Here is an 18,478-nt window from a genome sequence, read left to right as displayed (position 1 = left end):
CAAGTAGCCAAATACACATAACAAGAATTTGTAAGAGAGGGAAGACTAGAACAGAAAAGTCAATGATGAAGTAATGATTTTTTAAGTTCCAACTCAACTTATAAAACCAGTAAGTGCAGTGAATGCCAAAAATGTAAACAAATCCATATATGGCAGAAAGTTAAAGAGAAAACGTTCAGTCCAAGAAAAAAAAGATGCACAAGGAGACAATGACAGATATCAGGACTGACTTTTGCTCAGAAGTAAATGGACACCACAGATAACAGCATGAGCACTTTAGAGCTGGGCCATATACAGTCATGCAAATGTCCAAAGATCATGTAAAGTCATGTAAATGTCTGAAGATCAAAACCTTATGGAATAAGTTCCCTAACCATAAAACACAATATTACACATAAAAAAAGATCGAACATTTAGAAAATAAGCAATAATACAAATACTTCAAAAATCAAAGAAAAATAGAAAAAATATCTCACAATTGATGTTTAAAACACAATCAGGTGCCGGTGCTGTGCCATAGTGGGTAAGGCCACCACCTGCAGTGCTGCCATCCCATACGGGCAACAATTTGAGCCCCAGATGCCCCACTTCCCATCCAGCTCTCTGCTATGGCCTGGGAAACCATTAGAAGATGGCCCAAATGCTTGGGCCCCTGCAACCGCATAGGGGACCTGGAAGAAGCTCCTGGCTCCTGGCTTCGGATCAGCCCAGCTTCTGCAGTTGCGATCATCTGGGGAGTGAACCAGCAGATGGAAGACCTCTCTCTTTCTCTGCCTCTGCCTCTGTGTAACTCTGCCTTTCAAATGAAAAATAAATCTTTAAAACGAAAAAAGCTCACAATCAGTCAAGCTTTATGAGTTGCAAGTGAAGCAGTACATAGGGGAAGAGTATATCTTTAAGTGATTTAATTATTTTGAAAAAGGGAAAATTATTTATTTATTTATTTATTTGAAAGGCAGAGTTACAGAGAGGTGGGGGGGGGGGGCTTCCATCTACTGGTTCACTCCCCAGATGGCTGCAAAGGCCAGAGCTGTGCCGATCTGAAGCCAGGAGCCAGGAGCTTCTTCTGGGTCTCCCATGTAGGTGCTGGAGCCCAAGGACTTGTACCATCTTCCATTGCTTTCCCAGGCCATAGCAGAGAGCTGGATCAGAAGTCAGGTAGCCAGGACCCGAACTGGCACCCATATGGGATGGCGACACTGCTGGCGGCAGCTTTAACCACTAAGCCACAATGCCAGCCCCTAAAAAAGAAAAATTTAATGTCCATCATCTAGAATTCCTTCATATAAGCTAGTGGGAAAAAAATCAAAGTGACCTCAGATTAAGTAAATGGAAGGAAATAATAAAAAAATCAGAAATCACTGAAATAGAAAAGAAGGAAGCAATAGGAAAAATTAACATAATTAAAAGAAGATGCATTGGCCGGCACCGTGGCTCACTAGGCTAATCCTCCACCTGAGGCGCCAGCACCCCGGGGTTCTAGTCCCAGTCGGGGCGCCGGATTCTGTCCCGGTTGCTCCTCTTCCAGTCCAGCTCTCTGCTGTGGCCCAGGAAGGCAGTGGAGGCTGGTCCAAGTGCTCGGGCCCTGCACCCGCATGGGAGACCAGGAGGAAGCACCTGGCTCCTGGCTTCAGATCGGTGCAGTGCACCGCCGCAGTGCACCGGCCGTAGTGGCCATTTGGGGCAGGTGAACCAATGGAATAAAGACCTTTCTCTATGTCTCTCTCTCTCACTGTCTAACTCTGCCTGTTAAAAAATAAAAAAGAAGATGCATTAAAATAGTTAATAAAATTCATAAACTCCTTATGAGAATGTTTCAGGAATAAACATGAAGAAATAAAGTTAGAAATTTCATCAATAAAAGAAGGGAGTCACTGAATATCCTAAATATTTCATAAACATGATAAAGTAATACTGTACTCAATTCTATTTCAGTAAATCTGACACTTTTTGAAAAACACAGCTTACCTTGAAAAAGAAGATACAACACATCTGGGCATAGAAGAATCAGCAAAAACTAAAATCGGTGCATTTAGAAAAGGCACAAGGTTAAGGATCAGTGTAAAGATCTACACTGTGCTTCTGCCTGCGCTCACTAAACAAGATGTGGTGGCTTCCCACTGTGTGAAATTACTCAGCTGATCAGGACGGACACAAGAGCATTCTGCATTTTGAAGATGGAAGTGAAAACATGCCACTGCAACACCCCGAAACAGCTGGGCTGTCAGAGTTCGCACTATCCCCTACCATGCATCTGCTGGTCCATCTGTCTGAGGAACAAACAGCTGGGCCTGGAGCTTCTCCAGCTGTCCAGGGTCTGCATCCAGCCTCTGCAAGAGCTGAGCAGGTAGCTCATGCGGGACATCAGCCATCCTGCAAATCACTTCGATCATGAAGGTTACAGGTTGCCTTCTCCTGCTCAGACTGTCATCAAAATATCATAGAGTAGGGGAATTAAGCAACAGACTCTTATTTCTCACAGTTCTGGAAACTGGAGATCAGGATTCCAGCATGGTCAGGCTCTAGCAAGGAGGCTGTGTGTGTGTGTGTGTGTGTGCGCGCGGGTAGGGGGTGTCAAGTCTCTTCCTGGTTTGCAGATGGCTGCCTTCTTGCCGTGTATTCATAGCAGAGAAAAAGTTCTCTCTTCCCTCTCTGTCTCTCTCTCTCTCTCCCTTTCACTCTCTCTCTCTGTCTCTCCTCTCTCCCCCACCGACCCCACAGGACCATCAATCCTGAAACCCCTCCCTTATGACCTCATTTAGCTATAATTGCTTCCTAAAAGCCGTGTGTGCAAATGTAGTTACACTGGGAGTTAGGTCTACCATGTGAACTCTGCAGGGACATATTTCAGTGATTAGCAATGATGATGAGAGACAGACACCCATTCCATTTGGTCATTACCGGCTCTGGTTTGTCCTTGGATTCTCCCACTCCCTGTCCATCTTCCTTCCCCAGCCACCAGCACTCCTCACCTGGGGCCCTGCACCAGACACAGAGACAGCAGTCCAACAGACTGCTCAGTGACCTCCCATAACTGCATAAAATCTAATAACTGAAATTAATCTCTCATTACACATTACCTTCTACATAACAGCTCTGTTGCCCTGATTGAACCCTGACTGTTACATATCGGAAAATGAAATTTTAACATCTATTATTTACAATTGCGTCAAAATCATAAAATTCTCAGGATGAGTTTCATAGAAGAAGTATAGAAGCTCTGCACTGGAAAACGCACAATGTTGGAAAGGAATATTAAAGACCTAAACAAATGAAGAAGTATGCATGGCCATGGATTAGGAGATTGGATATTGCTAAAATGTCAATCCCCCACAAACTGATATAGACTCGAGGCAATTCCAGCTGAAATCTTTATAGGTTGTTCTGTAGAAATTGATAACTTGACTCTAAAATTTATATAAAAGTAAAATACTTAGAGAGAAAACAATTTTGAAAAAGGACAAAGTTGTAAAACACATTTATTGAATTCAAAACTTCCTATAAAGTCACAGCAATATAACAATGTGCTATGAATGTAAGGAGAAGCAATCTCATCAATGGAATGAAGGAGAGTCCAAGATAAAATCACACAGATGTGACCAATCAATATTCAACAGAAGTGCCAAGGTACTCAAATAGCTCTACATTCATATCAAAACGAATCTGAAGCCCTACCTCACAGTGCACACATTTATTCAAGAAGCATCATAGACCATAATGTGCATGTTAAAAATCTGGAACATTTGAAAGGAAATAGCAGAAGATATCTTCACAACCTTGGAGTAAACAAGGATTGCTTAGACAAAGCACAAAGTCACTAACAATAAAAAAAATAACAAATGCCTTGGACTTCATCAAAGTCAAAACTTTTGCTCTTCCAAAGACTGTTAAGAAAATGAAAAGGAAGTCAGTCTGGGAGAAAGTATTCAGAATTGACATAATGGACAAGGAGTTTGTATGTGGAATATAAGATGAGAAACAGCACTATAAAAATAAGCAATAAGTTCAACAGATGCTTCATAAAATAAGGTATCTTAGGAGCAATACATCATTAGTCGTCAGGGAAATGCATAATAAAACCACAAAGAGACAGCAAGCAAAATAGGAAACATGAAACTTGGCAATGTTACATGTTTGTAAAGCTGTGAAGAAACTAACAAATATTCTTGGTATAATTTTTATTTTCTAATTAACTGTTTAATATAAGAAGCAGAGGTGGATGGACAGAGAGAGAAAACTCCCATCCACTGGTTCACTCTTCAAATGCCCAAAACCAGAAGTTTGTAGCGTAATCTGGGTCCCTCACATGGGTGGCAGAAACTCAGCTACTGGAACCATCACTGCTGCCTCCCAGGGTCTGCATTAACAGGAAACTGGAGGCAGGATCCAGAGCCAGGACTCAACTCCAATTACCCTGATGTCGGAGGTAGCTGTCTTAACTGCCAGGCCATGTTACCACCTCCCCAGGACAATATTTTAAGCTGCACAACAAATTTGAAGGCAATTGAGCCAGGAGTTACAAAGATGAATTTAGGCATGCGCAGAGTAACAACCAGGCTACATCCTTCAGATTACAGGGGCTGGCACTGTGGTGTAGTAAGCTAAGTCTCCACCTGCAGTGCTGGCTGGCTTCCCATATGGGCGCTGGTTCACTTTGTGTCTTGGCTGCCCCTCTTCTGACCCAGCGTTCCACTAATGGCTTGGGAAAGCAATGGAAGATGGTCCAAGTATGTGGGGCCCTGTGCCCATGTGGGAGACCTGGAAAAAGCTCCTGGTTCTTGGGTATGGATCGGCCCAGCTCCGGCTGTTGCAGGCTTTTGAGGAGTGAACCAGTGGGTGGAAAATTCTCTCTCTCTCTCTCTCTCTCTCTCTCACTATGCCTCTTTTTTTTAAATTTTTTTTTTGACAGGCAGAGTGGACAGTGAGAGAGAGAGAGACAGAGAGAAAGGTCTTCCTTTCACCCTCCAATGGCCGCTGCGGCCGGTGCGCTGTGGCCGGCGCACCGAGCTGATCCGATGGCAGGAGCCAGGTACTTCTCCTGGTCTCCCATGGGGTGCAGGGCCCAAGCACTTGGGCCATCCTCCACTGCACTCCCGGGCCACAGCAGAGACCTGGCCTGGAAGAGGGGCAACCAGCACAGAATCCGGCACCCCGACCGGGACTAGAATCTGGTGTGCCAGCGCCGCAAGGCAGAGGATTAGCCTAGTGAGCTGCGGTGCCGGCCACTAACTATGCCTCTTAAACAAATAAACAAAAGTCTTTAAAAAATGCATTGCTGGGCTATTTCATCATTGGGCTAACACCATAGAGTACTCACACACTAACCAAGATAGAGTGGCCTTCTGGACAGGTGTGCTGTGTGGTATAGACTATTATGCCCCACTTACAAACCTGCACAGCATGTTACTGAATTGAATATTACAATCTTAATACAGTGATAAGTATTTATGTATCTAAACAATGAAGGTGTACAATAAAAATATGGTACAAAAGATTAAAAATGTTACATCTCTATGAGACTCCATAGATGGAGCTTGCAGGACAGAAATTGCTCTAAGGGAGTCACTGAGGGATTGGCAGGTGAATATGAATCTCTAAGACATTACTGTATACCACTGTACACTTAGGCTGCACTAACTTCTCCTTCTTCAATGATAAATTGACTTCAGGTCATTGTGACATTTTTTACTTTATGCATGTTGCTTTTGCTTTTACTTTTTGACTATTCACTAATAACTCTTAGCCTATGACTCAAGCATAAGTGTAAAACTATTGTTAGGAGCCGGTGCTGTGGTATAGTAGGCTAAACCTCTGACTGCAGCACTGGCATCGCATATGGGTGCTGGTTCATGTCCCGGCTGCTCCTCTTCCTATCCTGTTCACTGCTAATGTCTTGGAAAGCAGTGGAAGATGGCCCATGTTTGGGCCTCTGCACCTACATGCTCTCTATGTCTCTTGCTCTGTCTGTCTATAACTCTGCCTCTCAAATAAATAAATAAATCTTTAAATATATATTTCTGTATATATATATAGTCACTGTTCTACACACTTTTCTCTATTTCTAAAATTTTCAATTTTTTAACTCTTTAAACTTTTCTATTAAAAAAATGACAGAGACAGGAGTCAGCATTTAGCACAGTAGTTAAGATGCCACTTGGGATGCCCACATCTCATATTATAGTGCCGACATTCCAGTCTCAGCTGTACTCCTGATTCCAGTCTTGCAAATGCTCACCCAAGCAGGCAGCAGGTGATGGCTCAAGTACTTGTGTCTTACACCCACATGGGAGACCTAAATAGTGTTACACTCTTGACTCCTGACTTTGGCCTGACCCAGTGCTGGCTGTTAAGGGCATTTGGGAAGTAATATTTTTTCTTGCTTTTCTATCTGTCTTTCTCTCAAATAAAAATACATTTTTTTCTCTTTTGGAAAATGACATAAGTACACACATTTACCTAGGCTTACACAAGGTCAAGTTCATCAACTTCACCATCTTCCAACTCCAGATCTTGTTCCACTGGAAAATCTTCTGAGGTCTTGACATATGCAGAGCTGTTGTCTCCTGTGATAACAAAGACTTCTTCTGGACATGTCCTGAAGGACCTGCCTGAGGCTGTTTTACAGTTACCTTGCTTTTTTGTAACTAGAAGCAGTATACCCATCTACAGTAAAAAATAGAGCATAAGAAACACACAACCGGTAACTTAGTCACTTATTGGCATTAACAGGTATTATGTATGCACTGTACATAAACACAAGTTAGACTTTTATATGACTAACAGCACAGTAGGTTTTTTGCTACATGAGCATCACCACAATAGATTATGCATTACACAACGATATTACAACATCACTGGGCAATAGGAATTTTTCATCTCCCTTATAATCCTATGGGACCACTGCTGTGTACAAGTGTTTTATCATTCATGAGCTCAAATGTTATCTGTGGTGCATCACTGTATAGTTACTATCCCTGAGTATCGAATCAAAGAGAAATGAAAACATGTGTCCATGCAAAGACTTGTGTAAAAATAGTGCCCAAGCAGAAATATCCCTCACTAAGTGAATCAATAAGCTATTTCTGTTATTTATACAATTTAATATTTCTTGTCAACAGAAAGACTGTTGACCAATGCCATATGCTGCCTTTTTATAGCCACACCCACACTGTCCACCATTCCTCACCTCCTCCTGGCAGCCTGCAGTGCTTTCTGGGACTAAACTCTGCTTGTTGGGACTGTCATCATCTGAAGGGTACTATCAATATAATCACAAAGTGTGCCAGGTTGGCTTTTCTTTACTTAGTCTAATTCCCCATATGGAATGCATTGCTGGTAATTGTGTCTTTTTTGACTTTACTCAAGCTCTATGTTCTTCCCCAGCTCTGTTTTTTGATTCTTACTGAGTCAGAAATACTGCTATTCTCATACTATGATAGCATCAAACAATTTACATGGGACATTGAAATTATTGATTTACCTTTGGATGCAAATTGACTTTTTCAAGCCACAATCAAGATTCTTTTTAAAGGAACAGTTTAGAAAATGCCTAAATAGTTGATTAAAATGGCATACTAGGAAGCTCTAAGCCCTTGTTTTTCTACAGAAATCTCAAAATAAAAAATAAAAACTGACTGAACAACCTTTACAGGAGCTCTTAAAAAAAAAAAAAAACAGCCAAAGGTCTACAGCAGTCAATTAAATATGCAATCAACAAAAAGCCTCCTTCACAAGGGTAGGAGATGTCACTCACCCTTGCCTCACTCCCTAATTGGCAGGATGGTCCTGTACTGGGTGAAGAAGCAGACTAGTTGCCAGCCCCATCCCTCAAATAGAAGGATGCAGAGCAGATCTTTATTTGCAATGAGCTAACCTGTCTGGGTGCTACCTGAGGGATTTACCTCTGCCATACCCAATCAACCTCAGGCAGGGAAAAGCAAGCACAGATCTTAACAGCAGTGGACCCTGCACAGACCCCCAGCACACAGATGTCTGGAGCAGCAGACTCAACCTAAGCCCTCCAGGGCCCTACAGAGAGGCAGGAGTGAGAACCCTTTGGGAAATTAAAACATTCAAAAGTAGCTGTGAATAAATAGGAATTGAGAGACACACGTGAGGGCAGAAGCATGGTGCAGGCTCCAAAGGAGCCTGAGAAGACTCTGTGCTTTCGTCTTGGACTGATCCTCTGGGTTGGAGCAAGCCCAGATGATCAGGGAAGACTGCAGCAGCACAGAGCCAGTTGGCAGAGGCTGGCTTTGCAAATGCCCAATTTCCAAGTGAAAAACAAGAAGAAGAGAGAAAAACATGGCCCGTTACACAAAACAAAACTAGCTGGCAGACACCATCCCTGAGGACAGATTGCAACTACTAGACAAAGACCCAATAACAACTGTCTTAAATAAGCTCAAAAGCAAAGGGAAAACACAAACAAATGACTAAACAAAATCAGGAAAATGGTAAATGAACAAAATGAGAAGACCAGCAGAGATATTGAAATTACCAAAGGGAAACAACCAGAAATCTGGGGGTTGAAAAAATACAATAACTGAATTGAAAAATTCACTAAATGGATTAAGTCAATCCTGAACTATGAGAAAAAATTACAGAACCTATGCTATTAGCTTTCAACACTTATTCTGAAGCTGCAGTAATTAAGATAATGTGTAAGTATATAATCCTGATTTATGAAGCAAAACAAAAGTACAAAAATAGACTTACACATAAGATAATACGTTGCTAATGACAAAGCCCACGCTACAATTGAGGGTATGTGTCACTCCCCCTCTTCGTGGAGGAACGACACAGGACCCTGCGCTGTTCTTCTGTCTGCTCGGCCCTCCCCGGGTTTGCTGCTGGTTCTTCCCGGGTTGGCTGCCATCCCTCCACCTCCATGGAGGGGCGGGCCCCCCTGCCACTTTCCCCACTTCCGCGGGGGAGCGGCACACCGCCGGCCGGCTCTCTCAGGGGCTGCTCAGATGTTCCTCAGGTGTTCCCTTTAGATGTTCCTGGTGCATGTTGTCTCTCTCCTCCTTTATAGTCCTCTTCCACCAATCCCAACTCTGCTACCCACACGCCGAGTACGCTGCTCTCCTCCAATCAGGAGCAGGTCCTGCTGTTTATTGGTTGAACTGGAGGCAGCTGTGTAGAAGCTGTTTCCTCCTCTCCCAGCGCCATATTGTGGGAGAGCAGATGCATAGAATAAGTCTTAATTCCAGTAACTTAGTCTAGTCTGAGTTGCTCCCCACAGGTTTGGAAAGAAATGATCTCTATAAATGGTTTCTATAAATATCCACATGGGAAAAATTAATCTGGCTTCATAGGATATATAAACATTAATCAAGATGTAATGTAGACCTAAATATAAAAGATTTCTTAAAGGTACTAGAAGAAAACATAATATTTTAATTAAGTCAGATGAGGCAAAAACTTCTCAAACATAAGCCAAAAAGCACTACATATCAAGGTAAAATAGTAAATTGTTAATATACCGGAAAAGGACTTCATCAGTTAAGAATTTTTATATATCAAAAGCCAGCATAAAAAGAGTGAAAAGGAGAAGATACAAATTAGAAGATATTTAAAATGCATGTATTCAGCCAAAGTTTGTAGTAAATATAATTTTACCCTTCCCTGTATTTATTTATTTTATTTACTTGAAAAGCAGAGTGACAGAAAGAAAGAGATCTTCCGTCTGCTGATTCACTTCCCAAATGGCTACAATGGCTGGGGCTGGACCAGGCTGAAACCAGGAGCCAGGAAATCCAACAAGGTTTGTCACATGAGTGGCAGGGGCCTACGTACTTGGGCTATCATCCCCTGCTCTTCCTAGTGCAGTATTGGGTAGCTGGATAGGAAATGGAGCAGCCGGGACTTAAATGCACACATTGACAGGGGATGCCAGTGTCCCAGGCAGCAGCTTAACCCATGGCACCACAACATTGGCCCCTGTTTACAGTCTTTTAGTTACATTTTGCCTCTGATTCTATGCTCAGCCCTGTAATTTGCTTTGGCGGATAGGTATTAGCAAAAGCAATCCAATGGGCTCACGTTGTGGTACAGTAGGTTAATCCTCTGCCTGCAGCACTAGCATTCCATATGGGAGCCGGTTCTAGTCCTGGCCACTCCTCTTCTAATCCAGCTCTCTGCAGTGGCCTGAGAAAGCAGTAGAATTGATGGCCCAAGTCACTGGGCCTCTGCACCCACATGGGAGATCCAGAGATCTCCTGACTTCGGATCAGCTCAGCTCCGGCCGTTGCAGCCATTTGGGGAGTGAATCAGCAGATTAAAGACCTTTCTCTCTGTCTTTCCCTCTAGCTGTCTGTAACTTTACCTCTCAAGTAAATAAATAAAATCTTTTAAAAAAGTGATGTAAGCAGGCACACAATTGAGCTCCCTCACCCATATCTACTCATGCACTATTGTAGCTCAGAGACCAACTTTCTGCAGAGCTCTGGAAAATAAGTTGCTTCAGTAAGTGTCCTATTATCCTAGTATTCCTTACCAACTAAGGCTGAGAGAGTGCCCTTGGCCCTGGACAATGCCCCGCACTTGGCCCTGGAGAACGCCCCCCATCTGTTTCCTGGTGCCTTCCAGTTCTCGTGTGAAAACAGAGTAAAGGATACTGACTAATACTGAAGGTAAACAAACAAAGAAGAGCCAGTGCAGTTTCTCTTGTCCTCTCAGCCTCTGGAAAGAGCAATCTTTCTCTGGGGTTCATATCTCATTTTCCACAAATAAATACATGAGCAAATGTGGAGGTGGGCTCTTGCTTGCTGGGGTTGTGGGAGACAGTGCAGCTGCTGGAAAGACATGGCAAAGCCCTCACCTTGGCACCACTTGGAAAGCCATGAGCTCCCGGTGAAAGCCGTCTCAGATGTTTGCAGGGCCCCATCAGGAGGCTGTTCCTGCACTCCTGAGGTACACATTCATCCATCAGGACAGCCTCAAATAAAAAGGGCCAATGAAAGTGATTAGTTCTCTATTTAATAGAGTCGATTTTCAGTCGTGCCTCTCACCCTCCCTACCTCCTGCCCTCCAAGGACGACATTCTAAAAGGTAAACAACCATATTTCAATCGGTGCCCACACAATGCCAAGAAAAACTGCATTTCGAAAGCAGAGGAAAGAGCAATTCTTTAGCAGTTCTGGGCAGTTCTTCTACATTAAAAGGGAAAAAAATAACTCAATAATACCTCCTCACAAGTAAGGCAGACCAATGAGTCTTCCAGTGCTAAGTTTGGTCTGTGTGTCCTTTGGCTGGCAGGCAAGGCGGTCATGTGTGCAAAGGTAAGGGCTTGAGCCCTGGGAGATCCCACCCTAGTCAGCTGTGCACAGGGAACCACTTCTCTTTGTCACCTTCTCAAATCCTCTATCTGCCCAGTGGGGACAGTAGTGACAACACCTCCCAGGGATGCAGCACAGATCAAGTGGGACACACAGCTCACAAGAATCAAGTGCTCCCTGCCACTCCTTCCCCTTAGGGATGCTCGTTCTGCAGAGGGAATGTGGCCTGCCTGGTGTATGTGGTCCCTTCTGTCATTCTCTGGTGGGACAAATGGAATTCACTCCATGAATGTCCAATCTCAGAATGATCTTACAGAAAGTTTGCCAGTTGCAGGGCACGCTTCACTCCAACTCCACTTCCTTAATTCAGTCCCATCTCTACTCTCTTACCCAGTCCAGAGACAAACGACTTGAATTGTGCATCCTGTTACCATCTGAGAGAACAGTCCACATAGCAGGTCCCAGAACCAACATCCCTCCCCTGCAGGTTTCCCAACATCTCCTGCCATCAGACCCTGAGAATACAGAAAAAGGGTCAGAGGGGTTCACGGCTCTTGCACACCTGATCTGCACACCTGAATGTTTGCACTCACTGTGAATGGGCTCTATCAGGTGGAGACATACCAGGGACAAGATTCTTCCCTATCTTGTTGTCTTTTTGGGCTGCTTTAACATCAAGGGCATCTTAACTCACAGTAATTTTTTCTCAGTTCTAGAAGCAGGAAGTCCGAAATCAAAGCAGACTTGGTGTCTGGTGAGGGCTTCCTGGTTTACAGCCTCCTCACTGTGTCCTCAGATGGTTGATGGGGCAGTCAGCTCCCTGAGATTGCTTTTAGAAGGCCACTGACCCTGATCATTAAGGCTGCACCTCTATGACCACCATCATTTGAACAGGATTTGGCTCCCCAAACTCATGCAGATGCATAAGCTCCAAAGCCTTATGTTAACTGTGCTGAGTGTAGAAATTTAATCTAATTTCAGAGCCTGAAGGTAGACCCTTTGGGAAGTGACTGGATTGGAGTGGGTTGCTAGGGTGAAGCCCACGATGGACTCATGATGGCTTTTTAAGGACAGACCACATGAGTGGGTGTGTTTTTTGTCTCTCTGCTGGCTGCTTTCCCCTCAATCAACATGCATTCCACCTTTCACCTCTCCCATCAGATGCCACACCAATGGATCCATCCGATCTTGGACTGTGAACCTCCTAAACCATGGAACACATTTATGCCTTCTTTCTTGCTAAGTTACAGTGATGAAACTCTGACAACACAATGACCTGATCACCTCTGAAAGGCCTTAGGCCCTCACATTGGGGGTTAGAATTTCAAGACACAGGCCACAGATTTTGGGGACATACAGATATTCAGTCTACAGCATCCCCTTCTGCTGGGGAGCTACCACATGAATTCACCAGCCACTGTCCCTTCTGTGTTGCCTTCAAGGACAGACATAATTCTTGCATGGGTCTGACCAGCCACATCTAAGAGATTGAACTTGATCCTTCCACTGCATTGTTTCCAGTGTTTCATCTTCTGATTCTCATTTTTTGCAAATGAGTGAAGACAACTGTGTCACACAGATTTATCCTAGAAGGTCTTTCAAGATATGATCTTTAGATCCAGATACTTTTGTGGTACATTAAACGAATAGCAGTGTTAGCCTTGGTAAGGAAATTGTAGTTCTGTCCCACTTTCCCTGAAGCACTCAGCCCTCTGAGCCTGCCTTTCATCTTCACATTTTATTAGAGATATGCAAATAAGAAATATTTTATAATTCCATGTTTAATATAAGAACAAGAGCCATGGAAATACCATGGAACTAATATTTGCCTGGTAATAAGGAGAGTGGAGTCCAGGAAGGCTAAGACAGCACTTGATTCATTTCAAGGGGCCAGTCCTCCTCTATACATCCAGGCACTGCCCACAAGAATGCAAGCTCTGGTCCAGTTACACAAGAGGAAGTAGTATCTGGAATTTAAAATAAAAGATAAATTTATTTATTTGAAAGGTATATTTATATATATAGAAAGAAAGAGATTCTGTCTGCTGGAAAGACCCCCCAAATGACTACAACATCCAGGCCAGGGCCAGGCCGTAAGCCAGGAGCCTGGAACTCCATTTGCATCTTTCGTGTGGATGGCAGGGGCCCAAGCACTTGGGCCATCTTCAGTTGTTTCTCACATGCATTAGCGTGGGGCTGATTAGCATTAAAGCAGCAGGGACTTGAACCAGCACTCACATGGGATGCCGGTGTCTCAGGTAGTGGCTTAGCCTGCCGCACCATGCCAGCCCTGGCATCTGGATTTTCATCAAGAAATCTGCTGATGGTTAAATGTATAAGTTATCCAGTTTTCAAATCTCTCCTTGGACCAACATATGCAAGACAACTGCTGGCTCAGTCTGCCCAGTAAACCATCAAAGTGTGCTCTGGGTTCTATCCTTGGTTTTCTATCCCAAATCTTCTACCAGGAGGCAGCAAGACTTTTCAGTCCTGACACCAACTGTATTTACAACCCTGCTCTGGCCTCATACTCTAAGTTACATTCAAGATTTACCTCTGGCTATTATCTGCAGCAGTTACTACTGAACCAGTCGTTACTATAGCCAGGCTCTCATCAGTTTTGTCTCCAAATGCTTCCCGTTTGGCCATTCCCTCTCCTCTTGCCATTCTGTCTATGCATATCCCCATCCTGCTTCAAATTCACTTCCTCCAGGTTGCTCTCTGGAGAAGACTCTGGCCTTTCCCCCAAACCTCTGAAGTCACTTGCACAGATCTCAGAAATCAATTTCATCTTTGCTAATTTTGTTCTCTATCTGCATCCAGTGTATTTTGTATTGCTTATCAGCCACACTGAGAGCTTACTGAAGTCAGGTATCAGATCTTTGGTTTCACTCATGATTTTCATAGCGCCTTGTATATAATAAGGGTTTGCTTAATCCTATGTTAAGACTCGCATTCAGTTGCTGTGATAGAATGGAAGCACTAACTATCCCTTCTGAAAATGCTGGGAGATTTGAAAGTTGATTTCTGGCATAAATGCAGGAACATTGCAAACCCAGATGAAATCTGGAACCTGGGGAGTGAAGCCAAACCAAACATTCTCCTAAGGGACATCATGCATCCATTTGTGGTAGTGTGGGAGGCTGCGATCAAGACACACATCCTAGGGCCTGCCAAGAGGAGAGTCTTAATTTATTGAAGCTGGATTCAGAGTCTGCGGCACCTTCCGGGTGAGACTGAGCTAGAAATCAACTTGCATTCCACAGTAAGCCCCTGGCACACACCAACATTCGTATATTCAATTATGAAATACTTGTGCCTTGCATATCGCTCGGGAGAAGGCAACAGCAGTGAATGTGCCTGTGTGGATTGTGGTCCTAAGGGCAGGGGAAGACAACCTATCCTGAGAATTGTTAGAAAAAACCTGCTGTACATGGAACTGCAGCATGGATTCACACCGCCTGGGAGTGTCTAAAACAACTCATGGTGAACCTCAGTTTGAAGTGTCAACCCCAGATAACCAGGAGGAGTAAATGTTCAACAAAGACTTCAAAGAACCCAGCAGCTTCACTTCCAGGCACTCTGATTTCAAGCCAGAAATCAAAGATACGCACGCAGGCATCTTGACTGAGAACCTGCAGTAAGAACAGAAGGTAATACATTATCACATATTTTATGCTCATAATTATTCAGAATCTTAAACTACATATTGAGTTTAAAGAAACAGGGTAATGAGAAAATAAACAAAAAATAAAGGACTATGAAAAGGTCCAAATCACTTTCCAAAAAAAATATAGGGAGCCCAGGGTCAAAATTGTGAGGAGCTAGTTAAGGCACCACTTGCAATGCCAGCATCCTATATCAGAGCACCAATTCAAGTCCTGGTTGCTCCACTTCCAAGCCAGCTCCCTACTAATATACCTGGGAAGGCAATAGAAGATGGCCAGGTACCTGGACTCCTGCCAACAGTGTAGGAGACCCCCATTGTGGCCGTTTGGGGAGTAAACCAGCAGATACATCTCTCACCTTATCTCTCTATTGCTCTGCCTTTCAAAATAAATAAATAAATATTTTAAAATAGAGTGCCATTGTTTTACACTTATAACAAGTAAAACAAAGAACCCAATGGGTAGCTTTAAGAGAAAACATTTCTAAAGATAATGAGATATTTTACTAAAATGAAAGCTACTTTTAGCTACATAGCCTGTCATGTTGAACGGAAACACAGACTCAGAAAAGAACAGAGGAAGGTTAGAAGATAGGGAGGATTGACTGAGGATGTCTCATCATTGTCTAATTGGAGGCCCAGAGAGTGAAGTAAGACATGAAGAGAGGTGAGATTTGGAGAAACAATGACTAAGACATTTTAGACTGGTAAATGATATGAACACTTACATTACAAAAGCAGGTGCACCTCAAGCAGAATAAAATATAAAGTCAACATTGAGAAACATCATTACAAAATTGCATAACACTGCTATGGGCATAAATGTCTTAATTTTTTCTAAGTTCTTGCCCCTACCTTCCCACTGCCACCCAAAGATCAAGATTCAAAGCAGAAACATAACTACAGAGCACAAGTGAGAGCAGGATTTATCTGAGAGAGAGAGTAAATATGCATTCACACATGAATGTGGGCCACACACATGGAGAAATACCTATCATGAGTGTGCTAGAGAGTTGCTGTGACGAGAGAGAAGGGAAGGAAGCCAGAGAAGGATCTATAAGCGTGGTCCATAGCGAACAGCAAAAGAGGGTCCTTGCCCATGTTATCAGTCCCTTTTATAAGATAAGGGGTGGTGCCCTAATTGAATATTTGAGTGGAGTGGAATTTGGAATGTGTGAGGCTGTCTGCAAGTCCCATGGCACCTCCATGTGGAGTTTAACTTCCAGGTGGCCATCATGGCATTTCCTCCTTCCTGGTCCCAGATAAGAAGTTGGTGTTGGCCGACGCCGTGGCTCAACAGGCTAATCCTCCGTCCTGAGGCGCCGGCACACCGGGTTCTATTCCCGGTCGGGGCACCGGATTCTGTCCCAGTAGCCCCTCTTCCAGGCCAGCTCTCTGCTGTGGCCAGGGAGTGCAGTGGAGGATGGCCCAAGTGCTTGGGCCCTGCACCCCATGGGAGACCAGGATAAGTACCTGGCTCCTGCCTTCAGATCAGCACGGTGCGCCAGCCGCAGCGGCCATTGGAGGGTGAACCAACGGCAAAGGAAGACCTTTCTCTCTGTCTCTCTCTCTCTCACTGTCCACTCTGCCTGTCCAAAAAAAAAAAAAAAAAAAAAAGAACAAGTTGGTGCATCTTAGGAGATGGGGCATACTAGATAGACAGGTAAGGGAGTGGAGTTACAATGCAGGGCTGGAAGAAATTCCAGCTCGCCTATTCCTATCTAATCTCCCTGCCTAGTTCTCCCATGTCAATACCAGTGAGCTTTCATGGCATTCTCATGGTGCCAACTGTGCAGAATCTTAGAGTACGGGAGCCACGGCTTCCTCACTTGGATTTCAAAGACTGCTGCCAGGAGCCTAGGGTGGTTCCCAGAAAAACTGTGGGGTCAGAGCCATCACAGAGTCCCCTCCAGAGTAATGCCTAATAGAAAAGAACTAGCATTGGAAGTAGGACCACCCCCAAGTCCCCAGAACTGTAGAGCCATCAGCATGCAGTACCAGTGTTGGAAAACTGCAGGTGTACAATTACATTGCATGAGAATTGAAGCATGCAACTGAAGGCTACAACCATCCAAGTCATGGGGGTAGGGCTGCCTTGAGACTTCTGACAGGTGTAGACTGAGCAAGATCCACACTGGATGATGATACCTTGATCTTGGACTTCCCAGATCCAGAACTGTGAGAAATAAATTTCTGTTCTTTATAAATTAAACAGTCTGTGATATTCTGTTGTAACAGCACAAAAAAGGCTGACACTATGCATGTCTAAGATAAGAACAATGTAGTTAGCAAACTGAATTAAACACACAAAGCTAGTGCATTAATCCAGCCAGTGGAGCCTATGCCTTTAGGTATATGTGTAAATTTATAAATATAAGGGTCCTTCCAAAAGTTATGAAAAATGGAATTGCATGATAAGTTTATTTTGATTCCAAAAAATTTGAAACTCATGCATGAAAATTGTCTTAAAAAGTTTCATGAAAAATATGCTTTGTGAGAAAACTAAGCATGAACTTCAAAGCTTACCAAAATCAACTTATTTTTAATTCAATTTTCCATGAACTTTTTGAAGTACTTTATATTGAGCAACTTGGTCATAATATAAATATTAAAAGTCTTGATTAATAAATTAGATATTCATACCTAAAAGATAGAATTCTTGATATTTCTAGAAATTAGAATTTCTCATATAGTCTAATGTTCTTACAAATTAGAAATCAGTAACAAAAGATAAACAGATATCATTTCTTTTAAAATAATTTTTAAAATAATTTAAATAATTTGTGGGTCAAATAAATCATAATTACACTAAAATGTTAAAAGATGAGCAATAATGAAGGTATAGTATAAAAAAGTGTGGGATTCAGCAAAAGCAGCATTTTGAGGAAAATGCATAACCTCATAATAATATCAGAATAGAAAAAAGATGCCCTTAAGGCATTTGGATCTGGCTGAAGAGCCCATGAGAATATTTTAGGCATGGAAAGCCAAGACACTCTGGAAAAAAAAAAAAAGAGGACCTAAATGAAAGATCTCTGCTAGTGAGATCCCAGTGGAAAGAACGGGCCATCAAAGAAGGAGGTACTTTTCTCTGAAGGGAGGAGAGAACTTCCACTTTGACTATGATCCTGTCGGAATAAGATCAGAGTTGGCGAACTCAAAAGGCTTCCATAGCCTTGGCAACTCATGACAAGAGCCTAGGGAGATTATTGACGCCATAAACAAGAGTGTTAAATTGTTAAGTCAACAACAGGAGTCACTGTGTACTTACTTCTCATGTGGGATCTGTCCTTAATGTGTTGTCCAGTGTGAAGTAATGCTATAACTAGTGCTGAAACAGTATTTTACACTTTGTGTTTCTGTGTGGGTGCAAACTGATGAAATCTTTACTTAATATATACTGAATCAATCTTCTGTATATAAAGATAATTGAAAATGAATCTTGATGTGAATGGAATGGGAGAGGGAGCGGGAGATGGGAGGGGTGCGAGTAGGAGGGAAATTATGGGGGGTGGAAGCCAATGTAATC

General features: G+C 43.1%; 1 long non-coding RNA gene across 2 annotated transcripts; it reads right to left on the bottom strand.

The window, feature by feature from the left end:
• Window positions 1–1,009: 1,009 nt before the first annotated feature.
• LOC149127492 (uncharacterized) lies at window positions 1,010–9,298 on the bottom strand. Of its 2 annotated transcripts, none has more exons than XR_016230921.1 (3): window positions 8,719–9,298; window positions 6,457–6,663; window positions 1,010–1,241 (listed from the first exon to the last, which is right to left on the bottom strand). It is a non-coding gene; the product is annotated as an uncharacterized LOC149127492 (long non-coding RNA). The 2 variants fall into 2 exon arrangements; XR_016230922.1 differs by having other exon boundaries at window positions 6,457–6,563; window positions 8,719–9,294.
• Window positions 9,299–18,478: the final 9,180 nt, after the last annotated feature.

The sequence above is a fragment of the Oryctolagus cuniculus genome, chromosome 3 (genome assembly GCF_051225735.1).
Source record: "Oryctolagus cuniculus isolate XC-2025 breed Fujian yellow rabbit chromosome 3, ASM5122573v1, whole genome shotgun sequence".
Classification (NCBI taxonomy): Eukaryota; Metazoa; Chordata; class Mammalia; order Lagomorpha; family Leporidae; genus Oryctolagus; species Oryctolagus cuniculus.
This window is presented reverse-complemented; position numbering and strand designations above follow the sequence as displayed.